The sequence below is a fragment of the Phyllostomus hastatus genome, unplaced genomic scaffold, assembly GCF_019186645.2.
Source record: "Phyllostomus hastatus isolate PE091 unplaced genomic scaffold, TTU_PhHast_1.1 phas_scaffold_585, whole genome shotgun sequence".
NCBI classification, from domain to species: domain Eukaryota; kingdom Metazoa; phylum Chordata; class Mammalia; order Chiroptera; family Phyllostomidae; genus Phyllostomus; species Phyllostomus hastatus.
In genome coordinates, this window is record NW_025334037.1 from 23,723,371 (window position 1) to 23,742,081 (window position 18,711).

Sequence of the window (18,711 nt, forward strand, 5' to 3'; positions counted from 1 at the left end):
ACCGGGAAGCCACTAGAGCAGGCATGGCCATTTGCTGCTTAAGGTAAAAGTAAGCAGGCAGCGTTCTAGAATACATCTGGGACTGATGAATTATTCTGTTCTTAAACTACCATCAAGTCTGCTGCAAATGTCAAAATGTCCCACATGTTTTATGTTTGTCCCCCCAGACCCTCTTTCTGCCCTGGTCGGGCAAGGGCCTGTTACTACTGAATCAATGGGCTTCTTTGTCCTCTAGATGGGTATGGGCTTCATCCAATAGGGGACACAGGCAGGAGCCTTGAAGGGAGGAGGGGAGAGCAGGCAAGACATACAGAAGGGGGGGCTGTCCAAAACAGAATTTATTTATAAAAAATTGTGCATTTATTCTTACATGTTTAAATTTCAGTCACCTTCAAAGTACTCTGCTTTTGATGCAATAAACATATTGAGATGTTCTTTCCACCACTCGAAACAGTTTTTGAACTCACTGATTTTGATGATTTTTAATGCTTCTCCTGTATTTTGTTTCACCTTTTCTACGTTGGCAAAACCTTTCCCTTTGAGGACTTTTTTCAGGAAGAAATAGAGTGAGTAGGGAGGGTGGGGTATGGTGGTCATGGTGTTTTTTGGCCAAAAACAGCTCAGTGTGATGTAGGCAGGTGCACTCATAAATCACCCATCATGAAATGGGTAAATGCATTGAAAGAATCTTCCAAAAATATTTACAGAAGCTGAACACGGGCTGTCACAACATCAGCTGGTACACTGAAACAGATGGGTTTCTAGAACACTCACCTAGCTGTGGAAGTCTATACTGCCATGGTCTGTCCTCCAGAAGATAATTCCATTTTTGGGGGGTCCCCCTCATATTCCCCTGGTTCCATTCCTGTGAGATCAGCTAGGTTCTCTGTGGCCTTCAAACAAATGGCATTGCTCTTAAGGTGACTGTGTCTATATGACTCCTTCCTTCTGAGGACCCAAAACCTCTCCCTTCTGTTGTCTTTCCAGGCCTAGGGACAGTGACAGCAATTCTATTTCTAGGGCCAGGTTCCTAACTGCACCAAACCTTGTGGTTTGGCAAACCACGCATACCTCTGAAAAACCATCCCCTTGTACTAATTTGAATATGCCAGCTGTTCATTTTCCTCTTGAGGCCCCCATGATACACATAAATCATTTAAGGCTTAGTTTTCTCATCAATAAAGTAAAAATAATATTTACCACCTATAGCCACAATGACCATTAAGTTAAGTAACCTTAGTAAAATATGTAGCAAAGTAGCAGACCTGGAAGAAAGTGTTCAAACAATGCAAGTTTCTTGGCCTGCCTTGCTTTGTTCTGCAACTTATCCCATTGTACTATAAGCACCTGCTTACTTTCTCAGCTTCTCACTGGAGACTGAGCACTCCTTAAGGGCAGGGCCACAGGCTCAAAGATCAAGATCTGTACATCCTGCAGGTGCCCTGGACATGTCAGTGGTATGATCACAGAGTGAACATGGTACACCTGTAGCAGAAGGAAACAGGACTCCACAGCATTACCAGGTAAAACTAGAACATAGAGCCTCAGAATTTGAAGTTTCAGATGTAATTAGATATAATAGCAGAATGGAAAAGACTAATCTTTTTAGCTACATCTACCTAGTAACAATGTTGAGAATCCCTCTGTGGGTTTGTGTGTATAAAAATCAAGATAGATGATAGAAAGGTAGGTAGATGAATGGATGGATGGATGATGGATGGATAGAGAGATAATGTATCACAATCTTAGTTAACTCATATTCGACACAATTTCTGTAAGAAGGGCACCTTAAAAATAAACTGTAACTAATTAAATAGATAATCACACCAAACCGTTTTCCATTACCTAAAATTTGAAAAAAAAAGAACTATGAAAAACACAATTAAAGTAAAAGTACATTTGATTCCTAAAACTTGTTAAAATTTGACTTCTTATGTATGGTCCAAATAACATAATTGTCAAGTCAGCTAAGACATTAGTTCTTAAATATTTTTTAACACTAAAAATCATGTACTGTAACATAATCCCAGTCACATCTGCACACATGGACAAATGGAAAGAAATATTTTCACTTATTTGATGACATGACAATGAATAACTGAATATGATTATTTGCTCAGAAATTTCCACCTTTTGTTTAGAAGCAGAAATGTATCTTTCTACTCCTCCCTCCCAATGCTCTACCTTTCAGACCCTCTGGCTTACAGTAAGAGGAGGCATACGTTGGGTGGGAAGGATTCTGGCAGCATAACCAGAAATCTATTTTGGTTATGCCTTTGGTTATTCTCAGAAAGGTACTACGTAAATGAGCCCATTTCTGGGGGTGATCTCCTTTTGGAATACAACTAGTCCTGCTTTCCTCTCATCCCACTTTTAATTTCCTCTTTCCTCAACTCTTACCTAGAGCAGTTCTTCCTAATGTGTCACGGCCCCTCTGGTAACCCACAAGTGGTGGCTTCTTTGGCTGAATCCATTACAGTTTGTGTTTGTGTGTAGAGCCTGTGTGTGTCTGTTTGCTAGAAGACATAAGTACACACAAGTTCATAGCTTTTAGTGAAAATGACATTCTGACACGTTTGATTTTCACTTTTCATGTTTTTAATTTTATAGCATTAGCACTGAAGAATTGAGTTAGGTCTGAGATGGGCATAGCTCTCCACTAACTCAATGGAAACCCTGTCAAGGGGTATTTACTCCTGGCTTAATAGTCACTTTATACAATACTCTATTTATTCTGAACAAATAACAGAAGCCCTTGAGTACTTTCAGCATGCCCATGCCTGAAAAATAAAATTATACAATTTCCTATAGTAATTTCTTAGTCACTGAGAGAAAAAAGGCAAGAGGTATATGTTCCCTTTTTATCATACCCATAGCCCTTTATCTATAACTCTGAAATGAGATTTCTCCTTTTCCACCTTGACTTTTGCAGAATTGTGTATATCTCTTATCTTGTCTCCTTAGACTACATGCTCCTCAGTACCATGTTCCTGTCAGATTCACGTATCTGCCTTCCATGAAGCTATCTAGCAGGATAGCTTCAGCAATGCAATGTACATGTAAGTAAGCAAAGACAAGGCAAAGAGCAAAGCAATAGGCTTCCAGGGCTAAAGGATGACTGCTAATGGGAAAGAGCAAGGAGGCCTAGGGCAAAGATCTCTAATTTGCTGTTTCATAAAACAGAGACATTGGTCTGCTATTAGAGAAAGAAAAAAGGAAAAAAGGAAAGGAAGGAGGGAGGGAGAACAGGAAGGAGAGAGAACGGATGATAGAAGAGGAAAGGAGCGGAGGGAAGAGTCCAGGTAAATAAACTTTGCCTGTGTAGGGAAAGAAAGTTTCGCATATTGCTTTACTGTGGGGTTTCTTTCCCAGGGTCATTAATATGTCTGAGTTGGTATCTGAGCTATTGGAACATAAAGGCAATTTAATTTTAACTAAAGAAAGAAATAAGAATTATGACATATTTATTGAGTGTTTATTATCTACAAAACATCATGCTAAGTTCTTTGACCTTATTAGTTAGTTAAACCCATACAACACACCTACAGGATAGGTATTATTATTACCCCCACTTTGCAGTTCAGGGAACTGAGGATGATGAAGTAATGTACCTAAGGTGACATGGGTTATAGCTACAACCCAGCTTTGTCAACAGGAAGTCTGTGCTCCTAAGGAAAAAGAAGGGAAAAAGGAGGAAGGGAAAAAGAAGGAAGGGAAAAGGGATGAGGACTATATTTGGGTTTTGCTAAACCATTATGACCATCATCCAAGAAAAATATGCTTGAATTAATATTCCCACAAGGGAATATGACACATCACAAGTATCAAACATATTTAACCAAATAATTTTATCCCCACACATCCTGAAACAGTAGTACTGACAATATCAATTGTCAAATAATTTGCCAATATCAATTGGCAAATAATGCCTTTTGAGTAATTTTTTAAGGTTCTTTGTAGTCATGGTCAACCTGGAAACTATGTTCTCTGTGCTTCAAACTAAGACGGTTCATTGTGCTCCTGCTACCACCCTTCCTGCACAGGATAGTATAGAAAGGTCCTTCTGCTCTACCTCCCTTCCCCTATTTGAGAGTGTCACACATGACACTAAACGTAATATCTCTTGAGAGAAAAAAGAAGGAGGGGGAGAGAAACAATAAAAAAGAAAGTTACTGGGAATTTTCCTCTTCTCCCTCCAGTGAATTTGCGGTTAAAATTCTATACTTCTCTTGAAGATGAGGCATGTTGCAAATAATTCCCTGATTTAACTTTTCTTGGGCTCACCTCTGTTTCTCATATTCATGGGCTCAGCTACAAACATGGGAAAGTAAGGTAAGTTAGGGTTCATGCTCCATTTAAGCAACACACTTTGTGATGGATGTTTTATATAGATGACAATCTTGGATGTCAGGTAAACCTAAGTGACACTGGACTTGTTATCTCACCACACACTTCTACACACTTGCTGAGAGCTAGGCTAGTTCACTTTTGTTTGATAGCAACATAGCAAGATAACGTGGGTAACTGAATAGTTAGTAAGTCTATTTCTGGTGTATTCTTAACCAACCACGAGGAGAGAGCTTAATAGGGAACCAGATGAGAAAGACAGGGAGGCACTTAAATGGCCAATAGGAAAGAGGAGGGAGGGGGATGGAGCTGTGCCCCATCAGGGCCAGGGGTATCCCAGGGCTAGTAAGCAAGAATTGCCCACCCTAAGACTCAGATTCTGCTGGCCCCTGTGGTCAGGCCTGTCCTCTCTCATATCTCAAAGTGGTAGACAAGAAATGAGAGTGACTGAAATACCGGTTCATGTAAGGGGATGGCAATCACTGAGGAATTCTGTTCCTTGATGTTTCTCTCCCTCCCTCTCTCTTTCTCTCTCTCTCTCTCTTTCTCTCTCTCTCATTAGAAGGGCTATCTGAGTCAGAATGAAGCAAGCCAAAATGTTTAAATTTATTTCTGCCTATTAATTTGGAGGTACTTAAAGTATACTCTCTAAAGCAATAAGTAAAAATTATTAATAATAACAATACTAATTACAATTTATTAAACACTTACCATGCTAAGCACATTACATGCCAGACTTATTTAATTTAACCCTCATAACAGTATTATGAGATAGATATTATTATGTCCATCTTCCTAAAGTATGTTCCTCTCTTCTCCCCACTGCTCCATCCATTCTGGCTTAAACTCCTAGATATAAATCTCACACACCACCCTGCCCTCATCACCCATCACCGAAGGAAACAAAAGATTAAAAGAGAGAGAGAGAGGGATGGAAAAAATATTACCTCTGGCTTCTTCAGGATGCACAGAAGTTAAAAAAAAAAAAACTTGACTGAATTTCTGCCTGTTTTACCCTCCCAATTTAAGGCTTACTTTTCACTTAATTAAAATAGTTGTAAAAACGACCACAGAATAAATCACTTTTTGCTTAATTTTTTTAGAGAGGGGGGAAGGGAAGGAGAAAGAGAGGGAGAGAACCATCGATGTGAGAGACAAATGTCAATCAGTTGCCTCTTGCACACGCCCTAAATGGAGACCTGACAGCTAGGCATGCACCCTGACCAGGAATCAAGCCAGACACCTTTTACTTTCCAGGATGATGGCCAGCCAGCTGAGCCACACCAATCGAGGCAAGAGTAAATCATTTTTTAAGTTATTATTTTAGAATTTTATACAACCTAAAAGTATAAAAATAATTTTCATCCCTAGATGGTATCACTCAGTGGATTGAGTTCCTGCTTGCGAATTAAAGGGTTGCTGGTTCAATTTCCAGTCAGGGCACATGCCTGGGTTACGGGCCAGGTCCCTGTTAGGGGGCATGTAAGAGGCGACCACACATTGATGTTTCTCTCCCTCTCTTTCTTCCTCCTTTACACTCTCTAAAATAAATAAATAAAATCTTGTAAAAAATAAAAATAAAAATAATTTTCATTGCATGCAAAATGCTCAGTGACAATTTTTAGTTAAAAAAGAGATATGCAGTCTTGTTTATAGCATGATACAGGTATACAATGTCCACACAAATACAAATGTCCAACATGAAGACATCCCAAATGTTAAGTGTGGTCAGGTCTGGGTGGATAGGTGAACTGTTTGTTCACGTGTTTGTTTTTTCTCTTTCTCTGTCTCAGTATTTTCATCATTTTCTAAAAATTTATTTGTAGCTAACATTTACTGAACCCTTGCCATGTGCTGTTGTAAGAACTTTATATGCATTCACAACATTTACATGTATTTGCTAGGAGGTAGGTACTATTACTGTGTCCATTTTCAGATAAGAAAAATGAGGCATAGAGAGCTTAAGAAGCTCACTGACTGACAGCAGCTATGTGAAACCAGGTGGTCTGCTTTCAGAAGCTGAGCTTTTAACTACCACATGCTGCTACCTAGGAATAGGGATGTTAGCTTTGTAATTAGAAGTTAAAATGTTAAAATATTAATTCATTTTTAATGCACTCTGCAAATTTGGTAACAACCCAGGAAAAACAAGGATACACAGACTGGGGTAAGGGCAGAAGAAATTTAATCAAAGTGTTCTTTTCTCTTTTAAAATAGTCATTTCATTGGATTGCAATAGCCATCAGATTTGCCTCAGGCCATTAAAAGGCAAATTGGACATTAATTTTTGCATTTCAGTGCCTTTTTCTTTGTAATTATCAATAATGAAATTACATGGCATCCCTGTTTGAAGGGGAAAAAACCCAAGATACATTCAGTTTTTCTTTTCTTTTCTCACACCCCCAGAAATATACCCAATGTCTGAGTCTGTAGATTAGAATGCTTTTCTTGTAATAACCAGTCACCTCACACCACCTGCCGTCTAGAGAGGGAGGGAAGGGAGTCCATTACTGAGAGGCCCTCTACTGTTCAGGTGTGTTCTGTCAAGACCTTCAGATCTCTATTGCATTTTATGGCCTGGAAAGTGGCTCCCGGAACGTGAGCCAGCTAGGATAATGATCTCATTATAAAACCAATCAGAAACTCTGCACAGCTCTTTTTTGTTCATGGAAAGGTTGGGAGATAATGAGAGAAAAAAAGAAACATGCTGTTTGAAGTGCTTGCATTTTGAACACAGGAATGTTCAGTGAAAGCCAGCTCCCTTCCTGATCCTCACCCCACTACCCTCCCATCCTGAGTCTGGGGCTAGATGTCAGATCTTGTGGATATGCTTGGGGTTGGATATCACTCTAAAAGAGGATGGAGGTAGTGATATTGGCATTTCAAGCCCAAGGCCTTGAGAAGGGTCAAGAGTTGAATGCTGGAAGGTTCTGAAAACTGCAATAATATAGATCGCTAATGGAAGACAGAGCTTAGATTTAAGAATAAGGTAGGACCTGGATCATGGCTAAAGCATATCAGTAACAAGGAGAACCAGAGGCAAAAATCAGGTGCTAAGTTGGGTGCTTGGCTATATGTATGCTGTTTGGGTGACAGTGCAACCCTGGGACAGTTCTTGGATACATCTGTTGTCCTTCCAAAAGCATCCTGGGTTGGAAGATAAACTATAGAGACACAGTAAGAATTGCTGATGTGTGACAATGGAGCGAAGTCAGTTCATAGGATCAAGAAGGAAGCTCAGGACTCTGTAAGTAGGAAGAAGTGAGGGGCTCTTTAGGAGGAATAATGTTATATATTGAGATTTCAAATGTATCTTATTATTATTTTTACTCCTTAATGGCTAATAGAATTGTCTACACAAATTGTCTCTGTGAGTGGGAGCAGGTGGGGAAGAGGGGAATCAAGAAAGGACTGTGGTCAATATCTGGACTCAAGCCAGAAAGAAACAAATAAATAATCTTGGGAAAATGAGTAGAGAATACCACACAAATGGAAATAGGGAGCCAGAATATATCAGCAATGCAAACTCCATAAGAATTTGTGGTAGTCTTAGAAAGGGCATCGGGCTTCCAAAAGTGCTGAGGGGTGGAGTCCATAATATCTCATCCCGATTTTCAGGAAGAGGTTGATCGCAGCTAACGCTAGAGTTTCATTGAATGTACACATACACACACACATGCACACAACTCACACCTGTTTCCTGCCTCAAAAGAAGAGAAGGGGCAGGAATGATCAGATAACTGACAACTTCATCTGTAGAGGGAGGATATATACTCTCATGGCCGAGAATCTTCAGTTAGGAAGGGTCAATTATTTCTCATTGTCTTCTTGTTGGGACAGCCTGTGCTCACAGGTTGCCTTCTTTTTCACAAATTCCAACTCATCTCAGAAGGGACTTCATCACACAATAACATTTAAATAAAGTGTGCAAAGTGGGTTTTAAACCAGTTCTATGGCAAACATAAAACCTTATTGGGGAAACTATCAGTAGGAATCTGTTGTCAGTGAACACCTGGATTGAGGGGCAGCCAAGGACAGTGGCGGGACACAGGGTGGGTGATTTTAGGAGGAGCAGTGGGGTTTGTGGAGGTGGAGAAAGGGACGTAGCAAGGAGGCTGGGAAGCTGCTACAGGAAAAAGGCTCACTGTCAGTACTGCCATTTTCCCAAGCAAGCATGGGACTTAAACATGGGACCTTGAACTTAATTACCCAAAGACAAAGGATGGTGGGGCTGAAAACCATAACTTCCAGCTGCCAGGGCTTAACATAAATTGTAGACCATTGTCAACAAAACTTGACTTCAAGAGCCCAAGAAAGGATTCTGTGTCACCCCACACAGCCTCAACCTTCCTCAAGCAGAGAACCAGCATGGCACTATCTCACCCTTCATGCTACCGTCTCTGGGAAAAACAGCAACTGATACTCTAGTTAGGAATTTGAATTAAAATGTGGTGAAGTGAAAAAGACAACTAAGATCTGTTAAGCATCTACAAAGTACCAGGCATTGTGCCAATTTTTCATCTGATACAGAAATAACCTTCAATGTGTAGCTTATAGCTTCTATCATCCCCATTTTTCAGACAAAGAAACAGCACGTGTGAGAGGTGAAGAAATCTGCCCAAGGTAACATAGTTAGAAAGTAAGGGAGACAAAATCGGGCACCTCAGGTCCTGAGTAAGGGTGCTCATCAGAAGCACAGTTCCCTCCGTATCTGAGAGCATGATAATACCTAGGGGCCTGCAATGTTCTCCCCCTTTCCCTCCCCCTTCCCTGGGTAGCTCATTCTCCTCAGTCCTCTCCTGTCTTCAGAGAAGCCTTCTCCACCCTCCACATGCCAAGCATCCTCCCTTCTCCCTGCTGCTCCCAGTTATTAGTTACTATACCAGCACATTTATTTCTTATGTGGCACTTCCTGAAATCTGAATTTAACTTGCTTGTATATTTATTTGTTTGTAAAGAACCTCTAGGAAGCAGTGACCTGGTTGTTTCTCCTTCACTATTCTAGGTTCCTCTACATGGGGTCTCGCCCAAAGCAGATACTCAACAACAATTTGTTGAATGAACTCATGGGTGTCTGAATAAATGAATGGATGCCCCATTTAACAATCAAAGACACAAAACAGGGAGTCCAAGATGTTGTAAACTAGATGTATCCTATTTCACAGTTTTGCTTGATGCTGTTCTTATTTCTCTGAGAATCTAGGCATTTCTCCTGAATCTCCTGTTTTTGGATTGTAGGCTTTCTTTTTATTTTTTTTTTCTCCCAGCAAGGACACCAGGGAGAAGAAAGACACAGATACACTGGATGGATGAAGAATAGGACAGTGACAAGGGTGTCCGTTCTTCCTTCCATCTCCTTCCCAGACCAAATCTTCCTGAATTAGGTATTATTAAGCCCATGAAATACAAAGCACAAAGGTTTTTCTTAGAGTCCCTAGTGCAGCTGGAGGCCTTGGAAACTGGATGTCCTCTCTGCACTATCACACAGATTCTATGATGCCTCAGTCTCTGAGTGACCCTCATCTTTAAATTTTCTTCTTCTGAAGACATGGTCAATGCGAGCTTTGCTCTGCTAAATGCACACTGCCCTGGGCTGTGGGGCAGCCACATTTTACAGCAGATCCCTGCAAGCCCATGCAATGGATGAACATCACTGCTGGGAAAGGTGGGTTCCCCCAATGCTCATCTCTCTCTGACATTTCCACCATTTTGGTCTCCAGGCTCCATGAGGGAAAGATGCTGATGGACAGATTTAGTGTCTCCTCTTAAGCAAATCCTCTCACCCTTATGCAGGCTGCCACTTGATCTCTCTGTGTGGCTGGGGCCCCTCTGTCAGGAAGCATTTTATTCAGGATGCCCTCTGTGGCTCGAGAGTGGCAGGGCTGTGCCAGGGGGGTGGCAGCTACAGCTGCACTGACACATTTCAGTCAAGATATAGCAATCTTCTGCCAAGCACGGAAGCCCACAAAGGAGCCACAGTGACCGCCTGAGGCTCAAATCGGATCGTGTCTCCCTGTCTGAGGAAAAAGATTCCAGCCACTCAGCAGTGGAAGAGGTGGGGGATACCTAAGGAAGCCTGAACTCTGACTTCTCTCTTGGCTCTGCCAGCTGGCTCTGTGCCAAATGCAAAATTACATGTGAACTCTTAGCACAGCTCCAGAGTAGCAGGGGCATACTCTCCTGCAGATGAGAACACTTCAAGGTGAAATGCTTTTCGGGAGGATTATTTTTTTTTGAGCAGTTGAATCAATGTTTTTCACTACAGATGTTAAGAGTCCTGCATTTCTATTCATCTGTTTTGTGTGTGAGTGTTTGGACGGGCAGCCCCCTTAAGGCCAGTTCCAACTTGCGGGATATCAAACCGAGCGAAGTGCAATACCATCTCCCATCCCCTTCTCTGCCCACAAAGCTGCCTCCCATCTGAAAGGAGCAGCCAGTTTCAAGCACCTTAGATACTGACACCACCGAGAAGCCCCCTGGAGAGGAACCAGCCCAGCCTCCTTTGGTGTCTGCACAGGAGGAAGGTGAGGCAAGGAAAACTCAAGGGCCTTTTACAAGTCAGATGTTTGGATCATTCCCTTATTCCCTTTGCCCTTCCTATAGCATGCTGCCACCTCCTGGAGCATAAAATCAGTTTCTCCATCACTTGGGTGGAGAGAGGATTCCAAATGACTTTCATAGATGAAGGAGTTTTACAATCAATACCCTGTAGAGAACAGATGTAACATTCCACCTCTCACTTCAGAAATCAGCCTTTAGGGGAAAAATGCATGAGGGAGGGAGGAAAAAAGTGGGGGGAGAGAGAGAGAGAGAGAGAGGGAGAGAGAGAGAGAGAGAGAGAGAGAGAGAGAGAGAGAGAGGGAGAGGGAGGGAGGGAGGGAGGGAGGGAGGGAGAGAGGGAGAGAAAAGAGAGGGAGAGAATGAAAGAAGAAAGAATAGTCAAGAATCTTCTTTTGGGGTGCAGTGCTCAGGTTTAAAGACCTACTGTCCACAGCCAAATGTAAAATAACTAATTAGATAACTCTTTTAAAGTGAACACTGAAAGAAGACACAAAATCTAGCCAGAAGCTCTAAGAAGGCAATTTTGTCAGGAACAAAACGGCAAAGATGAACTATCACCAAGAATCAAATAGTATTGCTTCTGCTCTTGAACCTTGAGTTACTTTTTTAAAATGCAAAGGTCTTGGTTATAAAAAGCAAACTGAAATTCTGATATTCTTTGGGTCTTAAAATGCCAAATTGTATTGGCAAAAAGATTCATCCTATACCTCTCTATATATTTCAATAACTTTCCTTATAGATTTGACTACAGAAGACCTACATGAACATAATATATGTGGCATCAAAGGATGCAATGTTTAGTAAAAATCAAGATAGATGTTTGTTCCTAGAGGTTCTATTACCAAAAATATAAAGAGAAATACCAAACTGTTTTTCTTTTTTGCATGGGCTTAAAGATATTTTCTTGTATTGAGTTTGTATCACTCTACCACTGTGAACGTTTCTATTCACATATACTTTTATTACCATTTTTATGGTTTTGATAGATTTGAGCACAAAAGATTTAAATTATAGCAGCAATTGCTCAGTTCAAAATTAGTGCAGATGACACTGAAATTTCCTTTCTGTGCTCTATAAACTAGGCAGCTACTATCCTAAAACAGGGAAAAATATTTTATAGAGATAAATATTTACATCTGACACCAAATGCAAATTGCAGTCTTCATTCCTGGAAAGAGGCTTCCAAATGGACCTCGATGGCAGCACATGGAGGGGATGCAACCACTGGCACAGCGGCTTCCTGCTTGCAAACCTGTGCAAGTCTCTGATGCCCTATTGAGTCATAACTTCTCCAGGGAATACATTTTGGCATTCAATTACCTCAAACAGTCCTGAAGGCTTTCTTTCAATCTCTTAAATGCTCTTGCATCAGGGAAAATTTATTATGTAATGGCGGAATATGACTGTGTGTCGACAAATCTAGCCTGCCTGCTTTTCCCCTTCTGGATGGTAGCCAGGTCTCTATTCCCGCTGGGGCCTCAGGTTTAGGCCATCTACCTGAAACTCTCATTTGACCTCATGGTCTTATTTCTATCTTAATTCAAATTTTTAGAGCATTAGTTTTGGGGGTGGGGAAGAAAGAAAAATGAAATAATGTTTATAAGTTCCTCAAGGAGATTCTGAGGTTCTGCCAGATTTGGGAACCATTGGACAAAGGACAAATTCTATCTTTCTGCCATTACTGATCAGCTCTGTCATGTGGCTCACTGGAGCACAGCTGAACTGCTTAATTCTAGAGATGGTTTGATAGACACAGATGTATTTAATTACCAGTTTGTACTATCAATTAGAACGTGAACCTGAAAAGTCACCTTCTTGTTTAGACAGGCTTTGAACACAGATTTTTAATATAAGTGAAGATTCTTGAAGGAAACAGGGATAGGATACTAATGAAATCACTAAAACATGGGAAGATTTCACCTGGGGATGTTATTCAGACAGTAAGGATTCAGCATCTGGGTACTGGAGAATAAAAACAAAATGTGATATTAATAGAAACACTATGCTTCACTTTTAAGTCATTTTTCCCAAAAGATTTTCAAAAGCCACTCCTGTCCCATTTCCATGAAGGAAAGACGTACATCAAAGGGAGCTTGCACTGTTTGCAAATCCATGATGTCTTTCATTAGTGTTCTGATCTAGCGTGGGATAACAACAGCTACTCCTGTTGTTAAGCTTTAACACCAAGCAGCTGAACATGTAAATCAACATACATCCAATCAACCAACCCAATATGTAATTTCAGAGTTGAGAAAAAGGGAGCTCAAAGAGGTGGAAGTCAGAATTCCAACCCAGGTTAATGTCACACGGAGGCCAGGTGCTTGAGCACCTCCCAGAAACATAACCACCCACCCAGCTGACAGTGAGGAGGCTCAAGTATAAAAGTCTTTATCAACGAATTACTTCCCTACTTTTTTCCAACTTCCGGAATTGAATTCTACTTTCAAAATATATGTTCTACCATTTCACATGTGCAGTCTAAACAAACATGTACTCCACACTCTAAATGTGCCAGTCATACAAATTCTCTCTGCCTCAGTGTTTTCTTTCAAATGGGGGCAGCTATAAAGTCCCTTGCATGACTGCAGAAATTCTTTCTCCGGTCACATGGCAGCCATCATTAATCGATCATGTAAGCTGGGTGGAGTCAAAAGTCATCCTCATCAAAGCAACTTAGATAAACAGCGTATCAATCAGAGTTGGCATTCAGAGTGAAGCTTATTTGCCATTCATAGTTCACACATTCCCTAAAGTTGTGCTTGATTTTTGGTCTAAAATTCCATAAGTTATAGAACTCTGTGGATCAGTTATGTATGGTTTATGAGAACACTATGGACACTATTATAAATATAAAAGATGTTGAGCATATTGATATGTGAAATATTCCCAGAATAATTAAGTAAAAAGTTGTAAGATTTCCTTGAATCCCACGCCACAAAGGGCATTTGAGTAGTCCTCCTCTGAGAGACAACGAACAAGGCTAGAATGGGGAGATATGAAGCATTCATGAAGCTGAGCAATTTGTCAAAAAATCAGCACAAATGAAATTCCCAATATACTTCAGTAAAAAGCTATATAGTGTCCTATGTAAAAGCAAATTTATATTTTGGCTGCCAATGACACTTTTCCTGAATCATGGGTAACAAATCTTAAAGAATCCCAAAGCTTTTCAGAAAGCATTTTCCCTCCCCACTTCAAGAAATTTGGAATACATTGCTAACTAAACTATGTCTAGCAGGAGCTTTGAACTCAGTATGGGTAAGAATTCAGCAGGCAAGTGGACTAATGCTTTAACGAGAAAAGCTGAGTAAAGGTGTAGCACAGACAAGAAGGGAGAAACAGGGATAATACAGACAAAATGAAAATCTGGGACATAAAGTAACAAAACCCTCAGGGAAGAGATTAATTCTACAGCATGTATGATCCAATTAGGGAAGCCAGTCTCAAACCTGGTGGACAGTGACAAAAACCAGCCAGCATCTTTTGGGGCTGAACAAAGAAATAAATGGGAAACCCAAAATCAAAATCTATTGCGTCATGTAAACTGGCCCATCGCTTGATCAGCAATGAACCTCTTAGCTGTCCCTTCACCTGTAACCTACCTTGAAGCATTTAGTCATCTTTCATTTCCCTCCCTTCCACACAACACACACATCCATTTCCACACAGGCACCCATGGACACAATGGCTCAGGAAAAAAAACAGCAACACATACAATTCTCATCATGGGGATCATTTCTCACAGGGATGAAGTAGATCTAAGACTTTGCTAAAGTATCCATTCAGTTAGCTGAGATAATGAACTTGAAGTCTGAGCACAGTGTCTAGCACAGAGTTGGTGCATATTAACCATTGTTATCATGTTAAAAGGGCTAATTAGTCTACATATGCAGTCCTTATAATGATCCTACAATGGCACTAATTATAGCAAATTGAGCTACAGTCATGACTTACCCAAGATTACCAGTAAAGACCGGGCTGTCACTAACATACAGATAGCCACCTGTGGAGTCTGCATTTTTTCTAATGTGTCAAACTGTGTTTAATGGGTATCTCAACACTATTGGGATATTGAAGGGGTTCAAAACATGCCTCACCCCCAACAAAAACAAAATAACTAATCTCAAACAAGGTACTCTATATTCTATTAGCCTCACTTAGAAACACAAACTATGAGATTAAAGGAGAAGTTTATTTCTGCTTGAAAAATTAATGTTGTGTACACTGAAGCTTCCGGCACTAATAATTCTCTCACATGTAGCACTTGAGCTCGAGCCTCCATAAATTGTGCTAACCTCAAGATTAGCCCCCTTCATTTACCTGCTTATCTGACCGATGGCAGATTATAATTAACTAGACTGGCACTCACCTATCATATCAATTTACAGGTTCACACAAAAAATATACTTTATTTGCCAACAGATAATCCACACTGCCCTCAGTGGCCAGATATTAATCTCATTAAAAAGGTGGCTCCATCATGTCCTTTCATTGCTCAGAAATGATGAAGGCTTCCCTGCAGCTGCTGGAATGTGAGCCCTGCAGCTCAACTCACATTTACAACTTTGGACCCTTTAAGCCAAATGTTCTTACCACTAATTCTTTGCAGGGACCCACTGCATTGGCGGGATGGAGCCTCACAGGACACTCGCTGTCCTGCCACATTGCCCCCTTTCTTTCCATTTTAGTTCTACCCTGTCATCCTCGGTGGAACAGCCCACAGGCTCTGGCTATTGCAACGATACCGATTACGGCAATCGTGTTGTTTCTTGTAACATGTTTATTGCATTCGATGCTTGGATAATATGTTTTATCTGCACCACAAAATTGCAAGCTCCTGGGAGACCAAGGCTCTTTCTGATAATAAAGGTCTTTTAGGGACCAGCATAGCGCTTCTCATCTAGTTAGCACGGGGGCCATCCGTCAAGCAAGTATTAGTAAGCCCATATTACATACCATGTTAAATATAGGTGCTATGCCATTTCTTCAAAATGCAACATGACATGATCACTGTTCTTACAGGGCTTGTATTTAATAAGAGGGAGCTGATTACTTTATCAGCACTTTCAATAAAGTGGGGTAAGTGGGGGAAAGTTCATGTTCCAGAGAAAGTGGCAGCGGCAGAGGTGATAGGGTGAGGGCTTTTTATGGCAGGTACCCCCTTACTCACTGAATGAATAGTTGGGAGAGAAGAAAGGAAGGGAAGGAGAGAGGAAGAAGCAGGTGTTAATGTTTTATAACATTACTTAAAACATAATGTTTTATTAAATATTCCTGTGCTTTGGTTGCTTATAAGTACACAGACAAATGAGTACAGAGATAGACACACTCATACACACTACACACCGTTTACCTACATACTCACTGTGAAAAGAGTAAGGTCTGACTCTACGTAAATCTACAGCCATCTATTTTCAGCAGAGATCCACCACAGTCCCATTACACACTTGCCTGAACGGAGATCTAAGCTCATCCATTCAGTTACCTTCCTTACTAATTAACAATTGATATGAGATATACAGATCCTCCACAAGTATTCTTATAATATGAATGCAAATATCCCTAGACAGCATGTGATGCACCATCAAATGCAATCGATTTTTATATATTATTTATCTATTCCTTGGAGAGAGATAAAGGAAGTTCATTTTGAAGCTCAAATAAACTTCGGTTTTAAATTCCAATTCTAGGTTAAGATTCATGCCAGGTTTTATTTAGCATATCCACCCACCCGTGTCCATGGGCCTTTCTGGTTCTGAAATATGGAATAATTCTACATGTATTTACATTCTGCCAGCCTGCTTATTCAGCAAGCTTTCTAAATAGAGGCTGGTTGGTGCCAGGGTAACAAACAGAGCCAAAGGGGACTTCAGATGGGCCACAAGGTCAGAAATGGACACTCTCATAAATGATGATTACAAAATTACAAACTGGACAGGATTGCCTTCTGCAATGATCTCCCCAGAAGGAGGTGAGGGAGTATACATTGGGGATATACTCCCCAACAGGGATATCGAAGATAAATGTTTGGGCAGCTGAAAGACAAGTACAAAAGTTTTGAAGCAGGAAAAGCAAATGAAGGTAAGGAATTGAAAGTTAAGGGCAAAAGGGTCACTTTTATTATGGTTCTTGGGGGAGGTGGCATCAGACTGCATAGAGCCTTGCGTATCAAGAATCAGGTTCTTCCCTGATTGAAATGAGCCATTGGTTTTGAGCTACAAAGTGACTCACTAGACTTTAATTTTGAAAGGATTCCCTTTTTCCTCTTTAATTCAGCTTGAGGGAGTGATTAGATTTCACCAGAAAGACCAGGCAAGATAATAGCTTAACTAGTGGGGTAGAAATGACTGGTCATTTTACAAGGATATTCTAGAGTTTAATTATATACTATCCCTTTAAGATAGCCAAAATCTGACTTTTTTTTCATCTGTTGTTAATTTCATTTCCCAAATAGTTTCCCTTGTGAGAAATTTTCTTGCAGAAAGTACAGGAACTGCAGCATACGAGAATCAGCCTCAGATGTTCTCCTAGAGGACCCCATGGAGTAGGTACTATTTTCCTAGAAAATTGAAAGCAAATTTGGACAGAGTAATTGGCCTAAGGCCACACAGAAATGCAGGTGATGGAATTTGAATTCAGAACCAATGACCTCTGTGGCCCAATGTCCCCTGCTTGATAATTAAAACTCTTATTGCTTTTGAAAATAAGAATCCTAGGTTTGCAAATAGCACAGTTCTAGTTTTGTAGAATTTCACAATTTGGATAAGTATAAACAAATACCCTGGGGGAGCTGGATTGGCCAGATGACCCTTGAGCACTAAATCTGTCCTCCCCCAGGTCAGGACTTTCTCTTGGTTCCCCCACAAAACAAACCACAGCCAGTCCTGAGAAAGTGTGCCCTCTGTGAAGTCACTGGCTGAACAGACCTTTATGCAACGTGTTGGGTAAGAGTGCAGTGTATTTATGTAATGCAAGCACATGTGCACGTGTGTGTAGGAGAGGGAGGGAGAGAGAGGCAGAGAGAGAGAGACAGACAGACAGACAAAACCAGGTAGAGAAAGGTCTTGATTCCAGGTATGCAAAAGTGTGGGCACACTGCACACCATCCCATCGCATCTCATCCTGTCGCATCCCATCCCAAGGGCACACAAGGCAGAAAGGACCCACCAAACTGCCTGAATCTGTCAGCCTCAGCCTTGGACCTCGCACTTGGCCATGGGAGTTGAGGGAGGACCAAGCTCATCTTCTTTAGAGTTCAGTTTGCAAATGAGATATTTGAAAGCATCAATCCACAGAGCTCTTGCTTCTCTCCTCATCATCTCACTCTTCCTCCGACTTGCTCGTTGTTTTTTTAAACTAATTTTTTCCTTTGTAAAAGGAAATGCATCCATCCCTCTTACTAGGTACAGCAATAAAGGTAAACAATTCTTTCCTTCTATTTCAAAGAAATGAAGCCTTTTACTTTATCTTCCCAAACAGACTAGAAGAGAGAGGCTTTCTATTTTGCCCCTCAGCAGTAAGAGTGAACGCTTTCTATTTCAACAGCTCTACCCATGTGCCTCAGGTTTCCTTCTCAAAGGGTCAGTCAGTGAAGCCCACAGAGCCCACACAAGCCAGGTGTGAGAATGACCCAAGGAACCCCACAGACATTCAGATGCCCGCTTTGAACAACAACTGTTTTAAGCATTCTTAACTAGGAATAGAGAAATGTCAGTTCCTGAGGGAGCAATGATTTTAGGACAGGGGTTTGTGCCCCTTGGTGACATGGGGGTGAGTCGGGGGAGAAGGATCAAGCTTAGGCTG

At 40.9% G+C, this 18,711-nt stretch overlaps 1 protein-coding gene across 5 annotated transcripts in view; it reads right to left on the reverse strand.

Moving 5' to 3' along the window:
* LRRC4C (leucine rich repeat containing 4C) overlaps positions 1-18,711 on the reverse strand; it is a 647,198-nt gene that overhangs the window by 58,349 nt on the left and 570,138 nt on the right. The gene's annotated exons all lie outside the window — the stretch shown is intronic.